The sequence below is a fragment of the Arachis ipaensis genome, chromosome B2, assembly GCF_059453495.1.
Source record: "Arachis ipaensis isolate K30076 ecotype BB chromosome B2, ASM5945349v1, whole genome shotgun sequence".
Classification (NCBI taxonomy): domain Eukaryota; kingdom Viridiplantae; phylum Streptophyta; class Magnoliopsida; order Fabales; family Fabaceae; genus Arachis; species Arachis ipaensis.
Window position 1 is genome coordinate 104445438 of NC_142437.1, and position 26344 is coordinate 104471781.

The 26344-nt window shown below is 34.8% G+C and overlaps 1 long non-coding RNA gene across 5 annotated transcripts; it reads left to right on the forward strand.

Annotated features, from left to right (window-relative positions):
• The first annotated feature begins 133 nt into the window (after positions 1-133).
• Positions 134-16741, forward strand: LOC107625631 (uncharacterized). Of its 5 annotated transcripts, XR_015904813.1 has the most exons (8): positions 146-647; positions 721-822; positions 936-1051; positions 7319-7495; positions 7563-7709; positions 8448-8774; positions 8907-9104; positions 16180-16741. It is a non-coding gene; the product is annotated as an uncharacterized LOC107625631 (long non-coding RNA). The 5 variants fall into 5 exon arrangements; XR_015904811.1 differs by having other exon boundaries at positions 7319-7709; XR_015904812.1 differs by having other exon boundaries at positions 7563-8774; positions 16180-16686.
• Positions 16742-26344: the final 9603 nt, after the last annotated feature.

Below are 26344 nucleotides of genomic sequence, written 5' to 3' on the forward strand. Positions count from 1 at the left end.
TTTACAAGTTAATAAATAAACGATATTTTCATATATAATTATTATTTGGTTAAATTAGGTTTTTAATTTACTACTCTACCCTCTAATTCTATCAAATTACCTATATTAGTCATAAAATCCCTAATTTTTTTTCAAAATTAAACCTAACCCTAATTTTTCCAGTCACACTCTTCTTCACTCAAACACACACACACTCACGGTTAGAGGGAAAACGGGAAACAGACGGAAGAAGGAAGAAAGAAGAAAGAAAGGGAAGAGAGGTGAAGGGAGCCGCAGGAAAGGGACGAAAAGGGGAGAAGAGAGAGAAGGTCGCGCTGCTGCTGCCGCCAGAGCCACGAGGAGAGGGAGCCACGCCGCCGTCGTGCCGTCATCGCCGTTGCTGTCAGTGAAGCCATCACTGTCGCGGATCAGACCTGAGGCGAGAGAGAGAACCGCTATGGGGGAAGGAGTCGCGCCACCCAGTCGCTGTCTGTGGGGAGTCGTCATTGGTCTGCACGCCACCAACGTCGCCGCATTATCGCGATAAGGAGAGCGAGCCGCTTCGAAGGAGAAGAACCATCGCGGAGCTGCCCCTGCCGTTGATGGGGGTGCGCCGCCAAGCTCTTGTCGCCGAAGAACCCTGCTGCCATCGCTGATGACCACTGCCGGTAAGGGGTTTTAAGTTTGGTTTATGTTCTTTTGGGTTCCGGGAAGATTATTAACGCTGCGTGATTGTTACAGTCGCTGTCATCGGGGTTTTTGCTCGCTGTTGTCGCTTGAGGTTATTGTCGGAGCTACTGCCGGGTCGATTCAGAGTCGCAGCTGCTTTGTTTTGTTATTATAGTAAGTGTTTATGTTTCGAAAACCCCTGCGTTTGTATTCCATTATATTTGGTCATAAACTCTGAAGTTTTGGTAATGTAGAGTCGAGTCCTGATTAGTATATGTTGCAATTAGAGTCATTGTGGTTGCTGAGAAAGTGGCTTGGAGTTGAGGTTGCGGTTGCCGCAATTGCAGGACGAGAGAAAATGAGTTGTGACGCGTTTTAGAGTTTTCGAGTTTCGACAATCGAGGTAAGGGCTTTTTCTAAAAAAACTCAATTTTATAATTTGGAGTTGTTATAAGTAGATATTGATGTGAGAAATACATTTTCCAGTGATTGTATAAGTCTTATGTATTGTTTGGCTATTTTGGATGAATATGATTGTTGCTTGATTTAATTATTGATTGATTTTGTTAAACTGGTGGTTGCTGAATTGATTCTTTAAAGTTTTGAAAATGAGTTTAATTCAAAGAAAATGATTGGATTTTGAATTGATTTCCTTAAGATATGAATTGTTGGAACCAGCTTGATTTTGAACTGATTTGGTTTTGAACCCATTGGAAAGGGTTACAGAATGATTTGGTTAGGACTCAAAAAGGGTGGCAAAGTCTAAGCTTTAGGGGAGGTGTTGCCAAAATTTCTATAAAATCTGAGACCTTGTTTGAAATATTATTTAGAATATTAAGAATTTAAGAATTAATGAATTATAGTATTTTACTTGAATTATTTAAGAAAATAATGAATTATGTTGTGAATTGAATTATTTAAAAGAAATTGGACTTTGATTGAATAATTGCGTTTGTGACGTTTTGGAAGAAGTCAGAGAATTGGTTTTAAGAGCGAACCTGAAAGTGATTTTGATTTAAACGGATTGGTTTCAATTTAAGTGAATTAGTTTTGAAATGGGTTTGGGACTTGTGACTTATATGATTCGGTTTTATAATAAATTCTATTTTATTTACTTAAACTAAGAAGCTATGATTTTAAGAGTTTTTAATAAATTTTTAAGGAATTGAGCTAGGTTGTTCTCTCCTAAAGTTTTGAGACTCTGTTGAGAAATTTCATTACCAAATCCTGATTTAAAATGAATGATTTTGATAACTGTTGGATGAGATTTACAATTGATATGATTTTGAAATTGTTTGGAGTTTTGGAGAATATTACCAAGGAAATAGGTTTTTAGTTTTAAAGGAAATGGATTTGAGAAATTGGAAAACTAATGATGAGTTTTGGAACTTGGAAAGGGACAATGGAATTGTTGGATATTGAAAGTGTGCCAGGCACTATATCCTTGGACCGATAGTGTGCATGGCACTATATCCTTGGGTTGAATTACGATGGATAATCTTTTATGCCGTAAGAGTGTGTCAGGCACTATATCTTCGGAATTATGCATGCAATTGTGCCGGACACTATATCCTCGGAACAATAGTGTGCCAGGCACTATATCCTCGGAACAAAAGCATGTCAGGCGCTATATCCTCGGACGTGATAGAAAAGGGACATTTGAAAGAACGTGTCGGGTTGGCATTTATGGAACGACAAGTGATATCACGAACCAATAGGATAGACATTCATCATATGCATCTATGTGACATTGTTTGGGTATACAACTTGTAATTGGTTTGCCTATATAAATAATTATGTTAACTGCTAATTGCTATACTTGATGTAACTGCTTTATTTGTGTTTGAATCTCTCTACTTGTGTTTGTAACTGAAATTGGTTTGATTGTGGTGATTTTGGATGTTGACTGGGTTGTTTAGGCCTGAGACCGTGATTGTTTATGTGATGGACCGGAGGCCGTGATTGGTCTGAGCTTTTGGTTTAGTAAAATATGAAAAATTAAAATGGTTCAGTATAGACTTAATGAACCTATACTTGGAACAGCTTGGTCATTCATACTGTCTAGGAAAACTTTTAAATTTTCACACAATAGGTTTTAGGTTTTGAAGAATAAACGGATTTCTCTTTTAAAAAGGATTTCAAATTTTTGAATGTAAACCTTTGGTTTTTGAAACGATACATAAGGCGAACAATGGTCACTGTACTCTAAAAATAAATTTATTTTATGTATCCTATTATAGCAATTCTCTAACCCTATAGTGAGAACCAGCGAGGACAATGTTCTCACTCCCCTACAGGTGTTTTCTTTTCAGGATACGGATGAAGAATTCTCGAAGAGTTTATTTTGTTTTCTGTTTATATGATATATTGTATTGCTTTAGATATTATGTTTTTTCTCTCGCCTTTATCTTTACACATTTTGTAAGAGGGATAGGATTTATATTATGTAATGCTTGTAAGTCAATATTATATAAATATATATACATATTCTTGTTAAGTGTAGTATATGTTTTGTGAGTATGTATTTATGTTTCCAACAAAAAGTCTTTTGGAAGGCTGTACGGTTTTAAATTTTAGCCAGGCTCCTATCTTAGTATTAAATATATTTAAATTCCTCGTAATATCCGAGTTATTAGAGTAGTGCAATCGGAAGCGTGACATTCTGATAGTGAGGGTGTTATAAGAGGCGCGTCGAAGGCAGCAAGCATGCAGTGGCAGTGATGTCGAGGTGAGCTCCCAGTGGCCAGCTCCGTGGTATGTGTGTATGCCGTTAGGGATAGAGAGAAGAGAGTGAGTGAGAGAGGTGGGATGGGATGGGCCGGTGGGGTGGGGTGATTCGGAGTTCAGACTAGGGCTTTCTCTTCTTTAAGAGCTCCACTAAGAAATGTAGCTAAGATATTTTTTATTTAAATTAAATAAATATATAAATGATAGAAATACACAAATTGTGAGGTATTTATAAAAATGCGTATGCGTACAAATGATGGATGTTGAAGAGTATAATTAAATTTGAGTATATCTTGGCGTCAGAGACTCTGTGCTGTGACCGGACAATGCCGAGATATATCTTAGGTGCACCCGGGATATATGTTACAGGAGAGATCAGGAACTGAGTACTCGAGATATGTGAAAACTCAAAAAGGGGTCTCAGCATCCGATATAAACACAATTCTCTAATTTCCGCCTCAGCATCCGAGATTTTAGCCAATGGTATAATTTGGGTCTCAACACCTTGGATATGTGTATTATGGTTTAGGTGTCTTTGCACCCAAGATATGTTGGAGAATAAATCTATTTATAGAGCCCATCTCACAACCATTCCTCACAATTCACAAAGCAATTTTTTCTTCCTCTTCTTTTCATTTTGTTCTGATGGAGAATAATCTTTTTTTTTTTGTGGTTTATTCCAATAGGGTAGCCAAACACCGTGATGAAGGAGTAATTTTCGAGTCTGATAAGACTGTCACGTTGCGCACCAACCGGGTTGATACTCTACATGTGCTAAAGACAGCCATGCTGAGCAATATAGGGGGAATAGGTACCAAGAAAGTTGGGCGGATTGCATATAGATTTCTGCACACGCTTTCGACGTACATGCATGGCTAATGCGACAACATGTTCGACATACATGCGCTAAAGCCTCTGTCTTCAAGTCCCTTCTCTCTTTGTCCGAGGTCACACCCTTCCTCCCTCGCTATCACTTTTCTTCCTCCCTCGTTGTCGGTAGGCACTATTGGTTCAATTTGTGTTGTTGCTGATTTTCTGAGAGAAAGTATAGCCATTATTTTAGGAAGATAGGAACTTGTAACTTTGAAACTGAAAAAGAAGCTTCAAATGTTCCACACCCAGAAACACACTATAGATTACAAGTGATTTTTTTGAAATATAGTTGATAGCTGATTTGAATGATTTTGTTGATTTTTTTTTGCTGAATTAATTTGTTTGAGTTAATTTTGTTGATAGAGTTTTGAGTTGGGGTTTATGGTTGATTTGAATGTTGTTGTTAATTTTGTATTCTGAGGCGGGGTTTGTTGTTGAAATTATTCTAAATCTAGTTTGGGTTTTGTTTTGTTTAATTTTTCTATTTTTGAATTCTCTTGGCTTTGGATGCTGAATTTTCTGTTTTTAGATTTTGAACTTTTGATGTTGAATACTTTATTAAAAGTCTGTTAAAATTTCTATATAAGTTTGTGTTTTTCATTGTTTCAAATTATTAGAAATTATTGTTAAAAATTCTTATTCGAATGTTTGTTGCTGATGTGATGAGTATTGTTACTGATTACTTGATTAGTGATTACTTTATTGGAATTTAGAAGTTATTTAAAAAATATATTTTATGAATTTTTAATGATAAAATATGAACAAGTTATTATATAAAATTACAAAATTTTGAATTTTATTAGTTTAAAAATCATTGAATTTAAATATTTAATTAAACCAATTGAACTTGGTTAAACTTCCAAACCATTAAACCAAAAACTCCATCAGTTTATTGACCGGTTTGATTTTTATAACCTTAGCTTATCTCCTGAAAGGAATGCCACACATACCATAGCCTAGAAACGTCTTTTGTTATGCATTGCGCTAATAAAAGGGGCAATTTACATTAATAAACTAAATGGGGTTTAAAATTATACATATGTCCTAAATCAATTTTTGTTACATGTCTGTCCTAGAATATTTCTATGTAAATCAAATCAATTAGATTTGATTTAGCTATAATAGTAGTAAATCGGATCAACTTGATTCGATTTACTATATATATGCTGCAGAAGTAGTAAATCGAATTAACTAGATTCGATTTACTATCTAGTTAATTCGATTTACTACTTCTACAACATATATACTATTTATCCAGCTTATTGATGTTTTTTACTAGTTAATAAATGTCAATAAGCTACATAAGTAGTAAATCGAATCCAAATAACTCGATTTACATAGAAATATTCTAGGATTTAGGATATTTGTGTAATTTTAAACCTTATTTAATTTATTATTGTAAATTATCTTAATCTATATAAACTAAAATTCAGGAAGAATCATCACCGACGTAGAATTTTTTTGGAATTTTGGAGTTTTCTTTAAAATAAAAAACAGAAAGCACATGGAAGGAGATCTACATTCTCCACGCATTGTCAGGCTACGCATGCTCAGAGAAGAGGGTGAAGTCAAAGAGAGTAGGTAAGTTACTTGCTGCCCATTCTCCTCCTTCTCTCTTTTCCTTCCCATCTTACCCCTTCTTTAATTTTTTTCTCTAAAACTCAGATGCCCTTTCTTCATCCAATTTCTAAACCTTGCGGTCCCAATTTTTTTTCTCCCAATTCTCTCTCTCTCTCTCTCTCTCTCTCTCTCTCTCTCTCTCTCTCTCTCTCTCTCTCTCTCTCTCTCTCTCTCTCTCTCGTTCTTATTTTGATGATTTCTTCGACTCAATCCTCTTTTGGCTTTGGAGGATAAATATTCGTGAAGAAACAATGAGCAAAGATGTCCTTGGAATCGAGAGGTCGCTGGCGGGGTTCTTAATGTCCCTGCGCGGAGGACCTGAACTAGTGTCGTTTCACCGAATCCTCCTGGCTCAGAAGTTATTCAACTCAATAGAAGCAGTAATTCCTATTCAGAGCTGAATTTCGATAATTTGATCATTGTAGTGGAAAGCAGTGTCTCGTCCGGAGGAGGGAGTTCGACCAAGAGGCGCAAGATGAACGACAATAGAGTGGTTCTCCCGATTCTTAAGCACTCACCTTCTGCCATCATTGCCATCCCCTGCGATGCTACAGTTATCGGCACTGCAATGGGCTTCTTCTGCGGCGTGTCTGAACGGGATCACGAGCACCAGCAAGGCAAAGCAATTTGGAAGGTTTCTCTCGGTCGCGCGCGCTCTCTCTCTCTCCCTCCCTCCCTCCCTCCCTCCCTCCCTCCCTCCCTCTCTCTCTCTCTCTCTCGCTCTCTCTCTCTCTCTCGCTCTCTCTCTCTCTCTCTCTCTCTCTCTCTCTCTCACACACACACTCTCACTCCTAAACCCTAGCTCTTCAACCTAGTTTTTTTCCTTCCAGTTCATATTTCTCTTTAATCTTCGCCAATTTCTTCCTTTATTGTTCTGAGCTCACCAATCGCTACGATCCCCACCCACAATCCTAACCGTAGCTACTCGAATTCGTCGTCTAAGAGCACAATGATAGTGATGACGCCGGTGGGATTCTGGCAACTCTGAACGAGTGACACTCTTTGGAACCTCAATAACTTGGTTGACACATTTTGCTCCGAGATCTCAACCGGCTTCCCCCTCATGTACGCATTTTCTCGATCCCTACTTCTAAATTTTTTATCTTTTTTATTTGGGATTTTCAGCTGCATTTTCTTTGTCCAGGGTTTGAACTATTTTATTTTATAAAAGTTAACTTATATCAAGGCTAATAATTGTTAGTTGCATCCTGATTCCAATGAACGGGTTTCGTTTCTTATGGGAGTTGCTATTTCATTTAGTTCTATTTTATGTTTGAATTTTGTACTTCGTCAATTTTCTATTTCTCTAATAAGTTGATGATGTGCTTTATAAACTGATAGAGTGATAGAATCATAAATGCTCTTTGTAAAACTCATTAACATTTTTGTGGAAGGTTTTTCATTCAACACAAAGATGTTGAGCAATGTTTGTAATTTTATAATGCTTCAGGTGTTTTTATCTCTTTCATTTGATGAAGATCTTGGGATGTCTGAGAAGAAAGACAATGATTAGAAATTTAAAAACAAGAAAAATAAGAAGAGAATAAACATGGAGGCATCAAATCAGTTCCCAGATAATGACAATAAGAGATGTAAGCATGAATTGATCGCTAAGACAAAAGAGGAGGTAATTTTATATATAAATCACTTATTATGATTGTTCTGGTTATTGTTTGAGATAAGATTGAATTCAGGCTTTCTATACGTTGAAGCTGACTACAAGGTTACATCGTTTGCCCTATATGTTATGGAGAGGAGACGAATGCACTCTGAAACACTCTTTCCCGTGTTTGATACATATTTTTGCATTTTGAAGCACACAATGCATGTTATAGCACCAGGTTTGTATTTATATAATATGTTTGTGTATTTGTGTTATAGTGAGGCACCATTGGTTGTTGGATTGATAGGATGTGACCATTTTTATTTTTTTATTATTTATTTTTTAAAATGGGGAAAAAGAAACCTATTTTTCTTGAAAAACTATTAATTATTAAAAAATTTTAATTTTGAGACATTTAGATGTGTTTGAGGAGTGCAATATAAGAAAGAGAACAGAGATTCAGATACACCTAAAAACTCTACTGTTTATTGGATGAGATGCTTATCAATTGCTTTACTTGAACTTTCTAATGTGTTTCTTGCACTTGTGCTGAGGAGTACCTTATGCCCCTGCCGGCAGCTGGCCCTCTGTAAGGGCTGCAAATCCTATTGAACTTCATTATGAGTCTGTGAAGTCTCTCTACTCCGTTGTGCAAGCATATGGGTATATGCATAGGGTTTAGTAATAGTATGTGAGCATTTCTTGCATATGATGCTCAAAAAAGTATCAAGACTCCCTTCTAATATCCAAACATAGTGATATGTCAGTTTAAACTTGATGCTTTATATATCTTTTTGCTGGTTTCATATATTGTTATATCTTACAATTTTCTTTTCTTTATTTTTCTAATTAAAAAATTTTCATTCTTTTTCTTTCGCATTGTTTATGTTTCTCTTATGTTGTATTTAATTTTTGGGTAGTTGCTGGTCATATTTTGTTTAAATGGATCATAATTTTCTTTACTTTCTTTTTCAAGTCTGAAGTAAATACTGGGGCATCATCTGCTACAGTGGAATCCCTCTATTGTTTGCTCCTTATCTCAAAAGACTGGGAAAAATTTTAGATTTAATTGACCTTGACTTCATGCAAGACCTAATGAACCATCTCAAAGTACTTGTTTCTGATGGTAGAAACTCAGGCAACAATTCTAAGAAGTGTCCAAAATTTTTATTGTGACCGAACGTCTCCAATGTTGTATTGTTGCTTTTAAAGTGATGAGGAGTAATCTTGATGCTCTGAATGTTAATTTGCAAGACTTCTTCGTCCATCTTTACAGTCTTATACTTGAATACAGGCCTGGAAGGTGAATTTATCTTCTTGATCCATCTTTACAGTCCCTTTGCTTCTTAAGTTTTTATCTTTTTGATTTGAAAATTTCAGCTGTGTTTTCTTTACCGAGGGTTTGAGTTGTTTTGCATGTTTATTTTTAATCAAGGTAAAGGAGCTTCTAGACTGGCTTGAGCTTCCAGTGAGTGTGATCATCGGGTGTGTGGAGTTGCGGTGGCCCGTAGCCATTGCAAAGCAAAGGAATATTTCGGCGGTTGTATTTTTGACTATGTCAGCGTCATTTTACATAATGTTGCATCACCGCATGTGTTTACACAACAACAAAATTTGTTGGCTACTACTCTAGGTAATGAGCATGATTTACAATCATTCTTAATTTTTAATTTATATTTTGGGTTGCTTATATTAATAAGTTGTGATTTTTCAATCTTTTCTGTATTTTCAGCTTTTTTCTACATTTTTAATTGTGTGTATTTTTTTAATTTATTCTACTTCTGTCATTTTTTACATTTTTGTGTTTTTTTAGTAATTCTTTTTACTTTTTTGTCAGCAATAGTTTTTTAATCCTTTGTTGTATTGAATTAGATAAAACTAGGATCTTTTCTGTGTTAAATCCAATTTAAAATTTTTTTATTATATCTCTACTTCGATTTAAATGTAAGCTTGTAGTGATTAAGGCTTTGGTCGATTGGATAATATTTATTTAGTGAAATGAAAAGCTTGGTAATTAACCAATTCGTTAGAAGGGGGAGGTTTAGGTTTTGATGGTTGTAAAATATAGTTAATTATTTCAAAATCTCCTTTTAGGTTTGTATAAGGACACCGGGACATAGAGAATCTAAAACACCGAGTAATTAGTAAACAATTAATAAATTAATTAATTAATATTTAAAGAAATTAAAAAATTAAATTTTATAATTTTATGAAGTAGGAATAATTAAAATATTACCTTTTGCACTAATTTTAAAAAGTTTGGCCCAAAATTGGATAATGGACTGAACCGAACCGATTGAACCGGGCCCATAATAGGACCAAGGCCCAACCAATTCACCCTCTTATAAGTGGCTTCAGCCACTTCTCCTCAAAGCAAAAAGGGTTTTACGCTGCTGAGTGAGGAGAGGAAAAGAGAGAGAGTGGTGATTTAGGGAAACGAAAACGGTATTTACCGCCAACTTCTGTCGCTCGCAACTTTCAATCCGGAGTTTCGATTGACGAGCCGTCAGTGGCCACATGTTCGTCTCGGAATTCTCTACAAAACCCACTAAACAATTTGGTAAGAAAATCATTTTTGCACCCATTTCTTCCCTCTTTAATTCGTGATTTTAAGTTTTAGTATTGAGAGATTTTGTGATTTTAATGGTTTAGGGGTACTCTAGTGGTGGATAATCACCAGATTTTGTTCATTTGACTCGTGGGTAATGGTAAGAAAATCCTAACCCTTGTGAATCGGTGATTTAGTGAGCTCAATGTTGATTATTGTGATATTGTATGCATTAGATCGTGTATCTTATTGAAATGGAGTTAAATTAGTGGATATTGGAAGCTTGGAATTGAATCCTGGGAGCTGAAAATTCAATTAGTGAGGAGTTAGAGCTTTGGAGCTTGAGGAACGGTGGATAATTAAGGTGTTTCGGGATTAGGAAGGAATCGGCCAAGGTATGGTTTTGGTTTCACGTATGTAATATATAATGTCTTGTGAAAACATAGACTAGATGACCATAGGATAAGTTGTATGATATGGAAGGTTGAGATTTAGTGATTTGTTGTTGGAAATTATTGAGTGGGTGGTTGAAATGCATGATGATTGATTATTAATGATTGTAAATAATGATGATGATTGATGAATGATATTGAATTATAATGATGAGCTTTGAAATGAATAATGAATGTAATAAATAATATTGATAGTAAATGATGATAAGGATAGGTTGTGGAGATTTGTTGTATGGGACCCGAGAAGAGTGATAAAGTCCGAGTTTTAGGGGAGGTGCTGCTGAAATTTTATGAGAATTTTTGGGAAATTTTGTATTTGATTAATTTGGATGGAAGAATAGTTTATTTGATTTTGATTTATTTTAAAAAAGAATGAATTAGGTTTGAGTTTAAATTATTAAGAAAAGAATTATATTTTGAGTTTGATTAAGAAATCACATTTGGAGGAATCTTAATGAATTTCAAAAGTAATTAGTTTTAAATAAAATTATTTTGAAGATTTTGGAGAATGTTACAAAGAGGTGGTTTTGATTTTAAAAAAAAAAAGTTATTTCAGATTTGAATTACCTGGGTAGCAGTAAGGATTGTGGTTCGTCCCGCTTGCTCCGGGTTAATGTCTGAGATGTGCTAATGATGATAATTGATTAAGAATGAATGGATGTATGTTTGTGATACCTGGGCAGTATCAAGGATTGTGGATCATCCCGTTTGCTCCAGGTCAGTGATTGTGACGGCTGGGTAGTAGCAGCAGTAGTGGATTATTCCACTTGCTCCAGGTTGAGTTTTTAAACACCCGCCTGGGTAGTAGCGGTAGTAGTGGTTCTTCCACTTGCTCTAGGTTAATCGGGTAGTAGCAAAGGGGTTGTAGCTCAAACTCGCTTGCTCCGCAATGGGTGTTTCTGTCCACGGTTAGCTACCAGGACATGTCGGGGTTGACTATATAACCGACAGATGATATCATCAGCCATAGGACATGCATACATCATATCCATATGTGTGTTTTGTCTATTGTGCATTAATTGGGCTTACCTATGTGATTATTATGCTTACTTGCTTTATTTGCTACCTGCTGTATCTGTATCCTACTTGTGTTTGCTTTGTTTGTATTGCTTGTCTATGCACCAGAGTTTTGGAGGATTGGTGGAAGGCAGAAATTAGGGCTTAAGTTAGAAATGAATTAGAAATAAGAACCTTAGATAACCTACTCTATTTATGGTTTTCAATTTATAAACTTTAAGATTTAAATCTGAGTGTCGTAGTTCTAAGATTGCCTCTGACTTTACTAGGGTGTACCTCACTGAGCATTCTGGAGACTTTGTGGAAGCGAAGAACTCTGGGGACTTAGAGCTGTATTTTATTTATGTTTATATATGTATATAGATTCTCCATCTTGTATTTTATGCTTGTCCCTCTTAGAGGTTGACTTGGAGAAATAGGTTGTCAGTTTTACGAGTATGGAATATTTTGGGTATATATATATATATATATATATATCCTCTAGCCGGCCTTTGCTTTGCAGGTCGAGTTTGGAGCTTGATATTTGTATTTTGAAATTCTAATCTATATTTATGGTCTTTTAGCTTTCCTTTCGATCTTGCTTATCCGTCCATGCTTATCTTTCATGAGGACGCGATTTCTGTTTCGGTTTTGCTTAACTTCTTTTTCAAGGCTCATAATTATAACTTTTTTCAACTATATCTATGTACGTATTTTTTATTTTAGAGGTGGTAACGCCTCACCACCTTTGATTTACATCCTAGGGATAAGCTCTGTGTGGTAGGGTTTTACATTATGGTATCAGAGCAGTTCGTTCTTGTAGAGCCTGAGGAATGGACTGACTATGCTTCTAAGCATACTTTGGGTGTGTGTACATGCTATTTAGGATGTCTGCTTGACATATATAGCATACATGTTCATGAGAATACTTTTGGAGATTCGAAGAACTAGACTTGAGATATTAAGACTGATCACTTAATATCACTCGTTCGGTGTGGACAAAACCCAAACGACGACTCATGGATGTAAGCGAGGTGATATGGTAGACTTTATGGTTGCACTGGTGAGGTGGGCTACGTTTAGTTAGTGACGTAAAGAGGTTTAAGGAAAGTTTTAGTTGACATTGATAGATAAGTAAGTCCTTAGTGATTTGAGATTAAAGTGGCACAGCAGAAGCTTGCGGTAATATTGACACCGGATAGTTGCAATGAGGAGTAGTAAGAGATGATTAGAAATACTTTAGGTTTTATGTGCCTGAAAGGTTTAGCAGGTCAATACAGATACTGATTTCAACGTAACTAATTTTGATTGTGACAGTGATATTAGATTTACTTGGAATAGGTTATGGATATGGTCACAGGTATAGGATTGGATTTGATAACAAGTGGGCACAAAATGGGGTATTTAGAGGGTAACTATAAGATAGGCTCGAATGCTCTAAATGGTGAATTTGGTGGAATATGTATGTATATATGTGATGTTGGTAATGGTTGATAGTAATCATGAGTTTGATAATGAATAAGGATGATAAAGGGAAGTGGTTGAGATGTATGTGAATATGATTAGTGTTGGATTGAGTGAGTGTTTTGATTGTGGAGTTGTTAGTTTGGTTGAGGGATTATATAGAATATGTAAAATGTTGATGAATGATCGACGGAATAGATGAGTTTTGAATGATGAACTTGAAAAGAAATTGGAAGATGTTGGGATTTTTAGAGGTATTTTCGGATGAAAGTTGAGGAAGGTTTTATAAGAGATGAGACAAGTTAAATATCTGACTATCTAACGAAAAGGGCTAGATGAAGCTAAGAGTGAAACAGATGAATACGGTATAGGCTTGAAGTCGGTTAAGTTTATAATGTTGTGTATATGAAGGAGAGATGTGAATTAGTGTTTGAATTGATGTTGGAGAATGGTAGAATGAATGATATGAGGTCGGTTGAATTTGAGGAAGCATATACGAAGATTCGAGAGCAAATTTTCAAGGGCGAAAATTTTTGTTAAGGGGGTAGGATGTAAACCCCAAGCAATTAGTAAACAATTAACCAATAAATTAATTATTATTTAAAGAAATTAAAAAATTAAATTTTATAATTTCATGAAGTATGAATAATTAAAATATAAATTTTGACACTAATTTTAAAAATTTTGGTCTAAAATCAAACCAACGGACCGAACTGATTGAACCGGACCCATAACGGGCCCCAAGGCCCAATCGATTCACCCTCTTATATGTGGCTTCAGCCACTTCTCCTCAAAGCAAAAAGGGTTTTACGTTGTTAAGTGAAGAGAGGAAAAGAGAGAGAGCGGTGATTTGGGGAAACGGAAATGGTATTCGCCACCAACTTCTATCTCCTGTAACTTTCAATCCGGAGTTTCGGTTGATGAGCCGTCAGTGGCCACACATTCGTCTCAAAATCCTCTACAAAATCTACCAAACAATTTGGTAAGAAAATCACGTTTTCTCACCCATTTCTCCCCTCTTTAATTCATAATTTTGAGTTTTAGTATTGAGAGATTTTGTGATTTTGATAGTTTAGGGGTACTCTAGCAGTGAATAATCACCAGATTTTGTCCATTTGAATCGTGGGTAATGGTAAGAAAATCCTAACCGTTGTAAATCAGTGATTTAATGAGCTCAAAGTTGATTATTGTGATATTGTATGAATTAGATCGTGTATCTTGTTGAATTAGAGTTAAATTGGTGGATATTAGAAGCTTGGAATTGAATCCTGAGAGCTGAAAATTCAATTGGTGAGGAGTTAGAGCTTTGGAGCTTGAGGAACGGTGGATAATTGAGGTGTTTCGGGTTTAGGGAGGAATCAGCCAAGGTATGATTTTGGTTTCTCGTATGTAATATATAATGTCTTGTGAAAACATAGGCTAGATGACCATAAGATAAGTTGTATAATACGGAAGGTTAAGGTTTAGTAATTCATTGTTGGAAATTATTGAGTGGGTGGTTGAAATGCATGATGATTGATTATTAATGATTGTGAATAATGATGATGAGAATGATTGATGATTGATGAATGATATTAAATTATAATGATGAGCTTTGAAATGAATAATGAATGTGATAAATAATATTGATAGTAAATGATGAGGATAGGATGTGGAGATTTGTTGAATATATATATAATGATGAGTGGTTTGGATGGGACCCGATAAGGGTGGCAAAGTCCGAGTTTTAGGAGAGGTGTTGCCGAAATTTTATGAGAATTTTTGGAAAGTTTTGTATTTGGTTAATTTGGATGGAAGAATATTTTATTTGATTTTGATTTATTTAAAAAAAGAATGAACTAGGTTTGAGTTTAAATTATTAAGAAAAGAATTATATTTTGAGTTTGATTAAGAAATCACATTTGGAGGAATCTTAATGAATTTTAAAAGTAATTGGTTTTAAATAAAATTATTTTGAAGATTTTGGAGAATGTTACAAAGAGGTGGTTTTGATTTTAAAAGAAAAAGATATTTGAGATTTGAATTACCTGAGCAGTAGCAAGGATTGTGGTTCGTCCCGCTTGCTCCGAGTCAATGTCTGAGATGTGCTAATGATGATAATTGATTAAAAATGAATAGACGTATGTTTGTGATACCTGGGTAGTAGCAAGGATTAAGGATCGTCCCGCTTGCTCCAGGTCAGTGATTGTGACGGCTGGGTAGTAGCAGCAGTAGTGGATTATTCCACTTGTTCCAGGTTGAGTTTTTAAACAACCCGCCTGGGTAGTAGCAGTAGTAGTGGTTCTTCCACTCGCTCTGGGTTAATTGGGTAGTAGCAAAGGGGTTGTAGCTCAAACTCGCTTGCTCCGCAATGGGTGTGTCTGTCCACGGTTAGCTACCAGGACATGTCGGGGTTGACTATATAACCGACAGATGATATCATCAGCCATAAGACAGGCATACATCATATCCATATGTGTGTTTTGTCTGTCCACGGTTAGCTACCACGTTTATCTTTCGTGAGCGACGTGATTTCTGTTTCAATTTTGCTTAACTTCTTTTTCAAGGCTCATAGTTATAACTTCTTTCAACTATATCTATATACGTATTTTTATTTTAGAGCTCGTAGCGCCTCACCACCTTTGATTTACGTCCTAGGCGTAAGCTCTGTATGGTAGGGTGTTACAGAGAATATATCAATTTTAAAATTTAAGAATGATGGAGTGTGTCGAGGGATGTTAGTAGCAGTTGTTCTTCCTAATTTTTGTTTTGTTTTGATGGATGGTTTATGTGGAAGTGATCAAATTCAAGCGACAATGGGCAACTAGCCAAGATCTCAAGGCTTTTACATATAATCCAACTTTAAAACTATCTTATGTCACTTAAATAGTAATTTTTTAATTTAAGAAAAGATTATGATCTCAATTAGGAGGCTTTTGCTTAAGAGAATCTATAAATGATTATGTAATTATTTTAACTTCTAAGTTAAGACTTAGGAGTATATCATTCATTTTTGTATGTAATATTTTTCTTTGGTAACTTTGCATGTATAGCTATGTGATAAACCCCAATTTTGTGGTTTATCTTGTGTAGAATTTAGGGGATTTTATCAACTTATCTCACATTTATTTAATAAAATAGCATGATTTTTGTAATTCTCCCTAATTTGTGCTTAAGAGTAAAAATATGCTTTTTAGCCCTTAAAATAGCTAAATTTAATTCACTTTAATTTTATTCGATTTCTTGATATGTTTGTTGAGTGATTTCAGGTTCATAAGGCAAGTATTGGATGGAAAAAGTGAAGAAAAAAGCATGCAAAGTGGAGAATTCATGAGGAAATGAGGATTTGCTAAATTGAAGGCCACGCGCACCCGTCACCCCACGCGTACGCGTGAGGAGGGAATTTGACAAGTGATGCGCACGTGTCGACCACGCACATGCGTGACACTGATCACGTGACCTCATTAAAGGCAATACGCTGGAGGCAATTTCTGAGCCAACAAGGCCCAAATCCAACTCATTTCTGAGGCTATTTGATGCAGAATTGAAGATGGGACAAAGGGGGAGCAATTAGTTAGGTTAGAATCATGCTTTAGGTAGTTTTCTAGAGAGAGAAGCTCCCTCTTCTCTCTATAATTAGGGTAGATTTAGGGTAGATTCTTCTTAGACTTAGGTTTAATTCTTGTTTTCATCTACTTTTTCTTGCAATTTATTTTTCTTACATTATTGCTCTTCTAGTTTTACTTGTCATTTCCTTTATTTTTTTGTTTTTATGTTATGAGCACTTTGTTAATTTCGTTTTCCTTTAATGCAATTTCATATTTTATGTTCTTTTGATGTTTAATTGAGTTCCTATTGTTATTTTCTTGCTTTGGGTAGTTGTAGAATTTATATTTCTTGCAATTTTACCATGCTTTTATTTTGTGCCTTCCAAGTGTTTGACAAAATGTTTGGTTGGACTTTAGAGTAGCTTTTTGAGCATTCTTGGCTTGGAAAGAGAAATTAGGTGCTCTTGAGTCATTAATACCCAACTTTTGTTGGTGATCTAGGATTGTTAGTTAATATTGTTTCCATTGACTCTAATCTCTTGCTAATTCAATTAGTGACTTGATTAGGACTTTTGGATTGAGATTAACTAGGCCTATTTGACTTTCTCCCTATGTTGAAGATAACATTGTATCTTCTTCCGATGTTGGAGATGACGAAATGGGATTAGCTCTTGTTAATTGTTGTATGATCATTAATGACTAGGATAGAAAGCCTAGATTCTCAATCCTTGCCATGAATGCCTCTCTTTTTAGTAATTGCTATCTTTAGTTGTTGATTTACTTTTATTGTTATTTAAATTCTTGTTTTTTTATCAACCAAACCCGTGAAACTCATAACCAATAATTGAGCACTCGATTGTGATTCTTAGGAAGAACGACCCGGGACTAATACTCTCGGTTATCTTTATTGGGTTGGACTTGTGACAACCAAAATTAAACTTTGATAGAGGATTGGTTGTTGCTCTAGACTATACTTGCAACGAAGTGATTCAATTTTATTAAAGAATTCTAGATCGACATAAAAAACCTCTATCAAGTTTTTGGCGCCGTTGCTGGGGAACTGCAATGGTGTTATATTATTGGCTATTGTGAATATGTTTGCCTTTTGCTTGTTTGTTAGTTTTTGTTAGGTTTAGGACTTTTTTGCTTATTTTTGTTAGCTTTTATTTTTATTTGCCACTATGAATTCTCACCTTTTTGGCTATGAGTATGGTTACAACTATGTTGTAGGAGATGGAAACTACAATGAGAACATGCATCAAGGATGGAACAATTAAAGGTGGGAGGAGCCTCAAACATATGATCAATCTTCATGGCAACAACCTTCACCAATGTACTATGAGCAAGAGTCATTCCAAGATGCATACCAATCCAATGGCTATGGTGGACCGCCTTATGATTATCAACAACCACCCCCATATGCCTATGAACCCCTCCTCAACATAGTTTTGAACCACCATACTCACAAGCCCCCTACCATCAAACACCTCCATATGACCCTAATCATTATCCACCATACCAACCACCTTATGAGCCATATGAACCATACATAGAACCGCAACAATTCCAACACAATTACTCCCAAGAACTACCTCAATATACACCATCTCCATACCCTTACCAAGATGAACCACCTTCCTATTATGAACCCTTTCTCCCAAATGATGAACCTTCTTATCCACCACAACCCGCCATGGAAGAATACCCATACCCATTGATCCAAGAGCAAAGTGATCCCAATTATGTTAGTCAAGTGAAACAAGAGCCAAGGGATCGTCTCAAGGAAGCAATGGATCGGCTTCAAGCAATCATCCGTCAAAAGGTGCAAGAGGAAGCCCAAAAGAGGCACGAAGATATCATGGCTAACCTTGCCAAAATTAAAGCCAACTTAGAATCATGAAGTTCATGCACTTAAAGCACTCCCATTGCCAATTGTGGAGAATCAATAGAAGAGTGTAGTGTGAAAGAGATATTGGAAACTCTGGTGGAGAATAAGGAGTGGGATTTTATATTGGAACAATTGGAGAAAGCTGTAATTGTTGAAGAGGAAGAAGTGGTTGAAGACTTAGGAGATGCGAAAGCTCCATGGGAACCTCAAGTCATAAAGCCTCTTTCCAAGAAGTTTGAATTTGATGGTGAGGAGGATGTACAACCTTCAAAGCATGTCATGAGTGAAGAATTGGAAGAAATGGATTCAATCATTACTGAGTTTTTATCTTCAATTGAATCTACAATTGAATCCTCTCCCATTGGACTTGTCAAAGAAGAATGTGCACAACCTCTCATACCCTTGGTAAGCAATAAAGAAAAAATTGAATTGGAAGAAAGCTACCAAGAGGTGGAGGTAAATCAAGAAGAACACAAGAGAATGGAGCTTGCAAGGCCATTGGAGACACCTCTCCCCAAGCCATCACCATCCATCCTTTCATTCAAGTGGGTAAATCTCTTATCTCTAAGCTTTACTTTGGTTTGCTTGAGACGGATGGTTAACTTAGAGCTTTTTGTGGCTTTAAGAGTAAAAAGGAGATGGTAAGTAGTTGGAATTGCCATTCAAGGTACGTTATGGTTAAGAGCTTAGTGTTGAAGTGCAAAGGTTGGTGTAGAGCTAAATTTCTTGGGTCTAGGAAGTTGTTTGGTTGTTTGAGTGAGAATTCAGATTGCTTGTCACCCAGTTGGAATGATGATGATCAACTTGAAGATGGGTGTAGAAATAAGATTTGGGATCCGAGAATATATGGAGATCAATTTTGGGAGCCCTTAGCTTGTGTGGAACTTCATCAAAGCTTGGAGCTATTAATTTTGAATGTTGGAGCTTATTGGAAGTCCAAGCATTCGTGGAAGTTTAAAGATGAGTACAAGCACAAGCCACCTTGATGAGAGCTCCCCATAAGTCTAACTTAAGGACAATAAATAAAAGTGATAGGTGGGAGACACCCCACCATGGTAACACCTTTTTATTTTTCTCTTTTGTACATATTGGTAAACTAGTTTAATTTCAAGTTTTGTTTAGTTATTTGAGTTTATTTAGTAGTCTAGTATGTTAAATAGGGTTTAATGGTGTTTTGGTAGCTGTTTGGAGGTTCGGAATGCTTGGTTTGGTGCTAGAACTTGGAAAAATTTTGAAAAATAGAGCGCCCAGCCACGCGTACGCGTCACCCACGCATACGTGTGACACCTAAGTTTCCAACCCCTCACACGTACGCCTCACCCATGCGTATGCGTGACCCCCCAAATTTTTCAGCTGTAGTACAAAACCAGAGAGGTGTGCGGGTAGGGTGCTGAAATTGTGCCTCTAGCACAATTTTGATCCATGCGTACGCGTCATCTTCTTTTCTCTCTTATCACGCATGCGCGTCGATGATGCGTATGCGTCGCACTTTATTCCTGCCACTCACGCGTACGCGTGACCCCCTGCCCTGTTTCACACCCCTTCTTTTCTTTTCTTCTTTTCTCTTCTCTTCTTTTCTTTCCCTCCTTCAACCATCATCCAACACTACCAATCACCATCTATCACCATCTCTTTTAATTAGTTAATTAGTTAGTTATTTAATTAGTTTTATTTATGTTTATTTTTCTGTTTTTCATCATAAGTGTTGGATTATTAATCTTGTTTGCTATCTATTGCTGCTGATTACTGATAAGATGTTATTTTAGCATCGTTGTTGTTAATATTCATTGTGGACTTCTTTATTGAGGTTATAAATTGTTGCTTGGTTTTTAGTTCTTAATGCTTAATGTGTTTGAATACCAAGTATATGACATTGCCCTCAAGCGCTCTAAAACTTTTGAATTGCATGTTTTGGCCACCATGTAATTTAAATCATTTCGCCATAATAAGGCAATTACTTCTCTTCAATGCATTTTTTGTTAGGAGATGCTTATTTATGATTGACCTTTATTTACATTACCTATTTCATGCATTGAAATTTTGGAATTATGAAATTGGATCATAAGCTTACCTAATTGCATATTCTTGAGATTTCCAAGCTTTGTGGACCATGTTTGCTATGTGATTAATTTTCACTTCTGTCTTCTTTTTTCTGAGTTCCATAGCACCTATGTCTTCCACTTTTATGTCACGTAGGTGTTGCAAACAAACTTCAATATGTGTCACTGTTTGATATGTGAGCTTTATATTTCAATTGGTTCACTAAGTTTACTTGCACATCAATCAATGTCCATTCATTATCTAATTCACAATTGCTTGTTTTTTACTTGAATGCTTTTATGCTTCTTTATTGCTTGTTTGGTTGTCTTAACCTACAAGTTTTCTTTGAAGTATTTCAAGCACACTAGAATGAGTGAAGTGCATGCTTCTTTTATGTAATTGTGACATAGCTCTCTATGCTAGTGTGTGTGTTCTAAACCGCATGCAACTTAGAACTCACACACTATTCTTCCTTAATGTCACACTAATTCACTCACTCCATTCTAGTGGTTCTTACCTCATTCCAACAATTTACGCTTCCTTACTTTTGCATTTTCTCATCTTGCTGTGCTATTTTCTATTTTCATGGGTGAGTCATCATAAGCTAAAACAGAAGCAGGGAGAAAGAACACGCAACATCCAGTTGATCCACCAGCTGAAGGTGGCAATCTGGAGAGTCGCCGTACCCCATTGCTCATCTTTGAATGCACCGAGGATGGTGCAACCTTTTAAGTGTGGGGAGGTCGTCCGACCAATCGGTATTTTTTGGTGACAAATTTCTAATCCCAACACTTTTACATTTCATTTTTTCTGTTATTCTTAGGTCTTTTGGAATTTTTAGTTGCATTTTCTTATTTTGCATATATATATATATATATATAATAAGCTTGATCAAAATAATGAAATCTTCCAAGAAAATTTTATCTATAGGGCACCCCAATTGATTTGAGTAAAAAAAATTTCTTTGAACTTGCTAGAATTATATATATTATAGAACATGTTTTGAGCTAAGAACGCACAATCAAGTGAGTTTTGAGCCTAATTGTGTGGTTACATCATATAACCACTATTTTCATTCTTGTGTGTATTGTTCTCTTTCTATGATTGTAATCTTTGATTTATTTGATTCTTTATGTCCATTATTCTGTGTATGAATGCATTTATATGATTGAGGCCTTCATTTCATTTAGCTCACTTACCCAAATAGCCTCACCTTTTATCTACCATTGTTACCCAATTTGAGCCTATGTTAAACCCCTTTTTTTCTTTAATTTAGCACATTACTAGACTTAAAACGGAAAACAATAAATATCCTTTATTTGGATCTTTGATTAGCTTAGGCTAGTGAGAGTATTTATCATTCAATTGTGAGAAATTTGGGAACATTGGGTGAGATAAGAGAGTATTTTAAGTTTTGATTGAAAATATTGGGAATTGGGTACATACTCATGCATCAAATGTTTAAACCATATGCATTGGTACCTTTGTACATAATTCATCAAAAGGAAAAGAGAAAAGATAAAAAAATAAAAAGAAAAAAATGTAGAAAAATAAAAAGAAAAAAATATAGAAAAAAAATAGAAAAAGAAAGAAATAAAAAGGGGACAAAATGCCCCAAAGTAAAGTTCAATAATAATCAATGCATATGTGTAATGATCAAAAAGAGAATGCATGAGTGTGTAAAAAAGTGAAGAATGAGTAGTTAGGTTTGTATTAGAATTAAATAGGTTGTAGGTTAGGTGAGAGCTTAAGTTAATCAAAGATTCAAATTTTTAGTCTACCTAACCAAATACAATCCTACCTTGACCCTAGCCCCATTACAATCTATGGGAAAGTCCTCATGATATTTGTATGCATACATTGAATAATTGTTGATTGTTAGATGAAAAACAAATCTTGGAAAGCATGATTAGAAGAGAATTGAGTGAATCAACCCTATACACTTGAGCGACTAGAGCGAATACACATCCGGTGAGGGTTCAATTGCTCAATCACATGTTTCCACCGGTTATTATCTCTCTTCTTGCAAGTTGTTAAATTCTTTTCTAATAACTCAATTCAATTGTGGATTTGACTTGATTGTTAATACCTTTAGCCCTCATGTTCATATATGCTTTTTTGGAAGTTGGTTTATTTTGACCAAGTAGTTGCATTCATTTAGATAGATTGCATGTAGGTAGATTGCATCTAGATAGTTTGCATTGAATAAATATTGATACCCTTTGTCTCTTTCCTGAGTTTAGCATGAGGACATGCATAGTTTAAGTGTGGGGAGGTTTGATAAACCCCAATTTTGTGGTTTATCTTGTATTGAATCTAGGGAATTTTATCAACTTATCTCACATTTATTCAATAAAATAGCATGGTTTTTGTAATTCTCCCTAATTTGTGCTTAAGAGTAAAAACATACTTTTTAGCCCTTAAAATAGCTAAATTTAATTCACTTTAATTCTATTCGATGTCTTGATATGTTTGTTGAGTGATTTCAGGTTCATAAGGCAAGTATTGGACGGAAGAAGTGAAGAGAAAAGTATGCAAAGTAGAGAATTCATGAGGAAATGAGGATTTGTTGAATTAAAGACCACGCGCATGCGTCCCCATGTGTATGCGTGAGGAGAAAATTTGACAGGCAAGGTGCACTCATCGACCACGCGCATGCGTGACGTTGATCACGTGAGCTCATTAAAGGCAATATGCTAAGGGCAATTTTTGAGCCAACCAGGCCCAAATCCAACTCATTTCTGAGGCTATTTGATGCAGAATTGAAGATGGGACAAAGGGGGAGCAATTAGTTAGGTTAGAATCATACTTTAGGTAGTTTTCTAGAGAGAGAAGCTCCCTTTTCTCTCTAGAATTAGGGTAGATTCTTCTTAGACTTAGGTTTAATTCTTGTTTTCATCTACTTTTTCTTGCAATTTATTTTTCTTACATTATTGCTCTTCTAGTTTTACTTGTCATTTCCTTTATTTTGTTGTTTTTATGTTATGAGTACTTTGTTAATTTCGTTTTCCTTTAATGCAATTTCATGTTTTATGTTCTTTTGATGTTTAATTGAGTTCCTATTGTTATTTTCTTGCTTTGGGTAGTTGTAGAATTTATATTTCTTGCAATTTTACCATGCTTTTATTTTGTGCCTTCCAAGTGTTTGACAAAATGCTGGGTTGGACTTTAGAGTAGCTTTTTGAGCATTCTTGGCTTGGAAAGAGAAATTAGGTGCTCTTGAGTCATTAATACCCAACTTATGTTAGTGATCTAGGGTTGTTAGTTAATATTATTTCCATTGATTCTAATCTCTTACTAATTCAATTAATGAGTTGATTAGGACTTTTGGATTGAGATTAACTAGGCCTATTTGACTTTCTCTCTATGTTGAAGATAACATTGTACCTTCTTCTGATGTTGGAGATGACAAAATGGGATAAGCTCTTGTTAATTGTTGTATGATCATTAATAACTATGATAGAAAGCCTAGATTCTCAATCCTTACCATGAATGCCTCTCTATTTAGTAATTGCTATCTTTAGTTGTTAATTTACTTTTATTGTCATTTAAATTCTTGTTTCTTTATCAACCCAACCCGTGAAACTCATAACAATAATTGAGCACTCGATTGTGATTCCTAGGGAGAACAACCCGGGACTAATACTCTCGGTTATCTTTATTGGGTTGGACTTGTGACAACCAAAAATTAAACTCTGATTAAGTGTTATCTGTCGATTTGGAACTATATTTGCAATGAAGTTATTTTCTCTAACCGAGAAGGAATTCTAAGCTAATGGTAACGCTCTTTTACTATTGCTCTTGGTTAAAAATGAGTTAGTATCAATATTTTTTTTAATTAAAGCATTATGCATACTACGTGGTTTGTTTGGATTTGATTAAGAGGGCATTTGATATTGCAAAATCTAATTGCTAATTTTTATTTTAGGTTCAAGTCCTAGTTTTTCATCTAAAATATGGGAAATGAAGGATGTACTGCATGCTGATGCGGCTTTAGATTATGCTTCAATTGAAATTTTCTCTAACCAAAATAGGTTAGCTTTTATTAGCTTTTAGTAGTACAATATAGCAGTACTCATAGTTTTTTTGAAAATTAATTGTGCATAATAAACATATTAATATTGAACTTATAATTCTATTTGTAAACTAATTGTAATCTCAATTAGTTTTGCTATTCATCTTTTTTACTCCGCTCAGTAATTATTGTAGAGAAGTTGTTGCCTTTTTTAATGTTACATTACAAATTTCTTTTTCAATATAATCATGATTTTAGTAGATTTATTTTTTGAAACAAAAATCTCATTTGAAAGTGTTGCAAGTCCTGCTGTTCTAAAAGAAGTTTTACTTCAAATGGATATGTCAGTTCAAAATAATGGTAGTGTTATTAGTAGCAAATATAATCTAACTCTGTGCATATGTGTGGTAATGAGAACATGATATATTTTTTATGGTTAAGTTAGGTATAATTTCTATTAGTAAAATATAATCAAATAAGAACAGATCTAAAACTAAATATTTCTCTGGTTATTAAACATAAGAGTAAATTATCATTGTTATTGATAAATACATTTCGTATATTAGTGTTTGGTGGTGCCACATTTATCATGTTTGAGAATTTTTTATTGTGCAATATGAGTGAAACATATATCTAAGAAAATATGATGCTTTGGTCACATTTGTGTTTTTATATTTGAATTTCTAAAGAACTCAATTTTTCTTGCCACAGGCAAGTGTGACATAGCATTCTATTTATTAGATGCTTACATTAAATTTAATTTAATTTTTGTTATTGGACATAATTTTAGATGTGTCAGATTTTACAGTTTTTGTGCTTATTTGGGATTGTTTTAAATATATTCTGAGTAATTTTATTGTATACTATTTTTAAATAAAAGTTTACATTTTTTTAAGTTCTTTTTTTTGAAAAGCTTATAGTAGTTTGAATAGTTTATTATTTATATTAATTTTTTTTATTTTTTTGGTTTTTTTTGATGTTATTGTTATTAAATGATACCAACTTATTGTTATATTTACATTATGTTTCAATATGTTTAATGTATTTTGGGTGATTTATGTTCTTTCACTTTTTTTTCATGCCATTTTTAAAGGCTTGGTTGTATCAGCAACCTCTCATCATCTCTTTTCCTTCTCCCATTTGATCTTCCCTCTCTGTCGACCTCTACTCTCTTTCCCACTTCGCATCATCTCATTTCTAAGGTACGTTAGTTGTTTCTCTTTTTGGAATTTAACCCAATCTTTTTTTCACTCTTCTTCATCGAATTCTGAAGCTTACCGTTGCTGCTTGATAATAGCATTTGCTTATTATTTGGTTATAGTTCCCATTCAAGCTTTTTTGAAGATCTCAAAACCTTCCTTATTGATATCCATCATTTCTAATTTCATCAAACAGTTTAAATTCTTAAACTTCTTCTAAATGTTCAGGTAATATACATGTTCTTTGGTTTGTTAATTGATCTGTTAGAAGATTTAATTATCTTTCATCTTTTTAATTTCATAGTCTGTTAACTCTTGAGAATGATATCACTTTCGAACCACAATGATAGGAAGGGAGATTTGGTTTATCATTCTTACAGAATCAGTGTGAGTTTATGGTTTGTTTCTTTAAACCAATTCCTTCAATTGAAATATTTGTCATCTAATACAATGTTATCTTATCTTTTAGGAATTCTAAGAGAATATTTGTTATACAAGTTAATAGATGACATAAGGTGTGATTTACTTAACCTTATATTTGACTGGTGTATGGTTGATGAATACCTTCAAAAATATGGTTCAGTCAGTGTTTGGAGATATTGTTCTGATATATTCAACTACTTAAGGTTTGTTAATATTTGATTTATCACAAGTTTTTATTGATATAAATGACTTTCTGTGGTCGATAGAAAGAAAAATAGAGATACCATATAAACATTACTAGATCCATGCATTCCATATGGG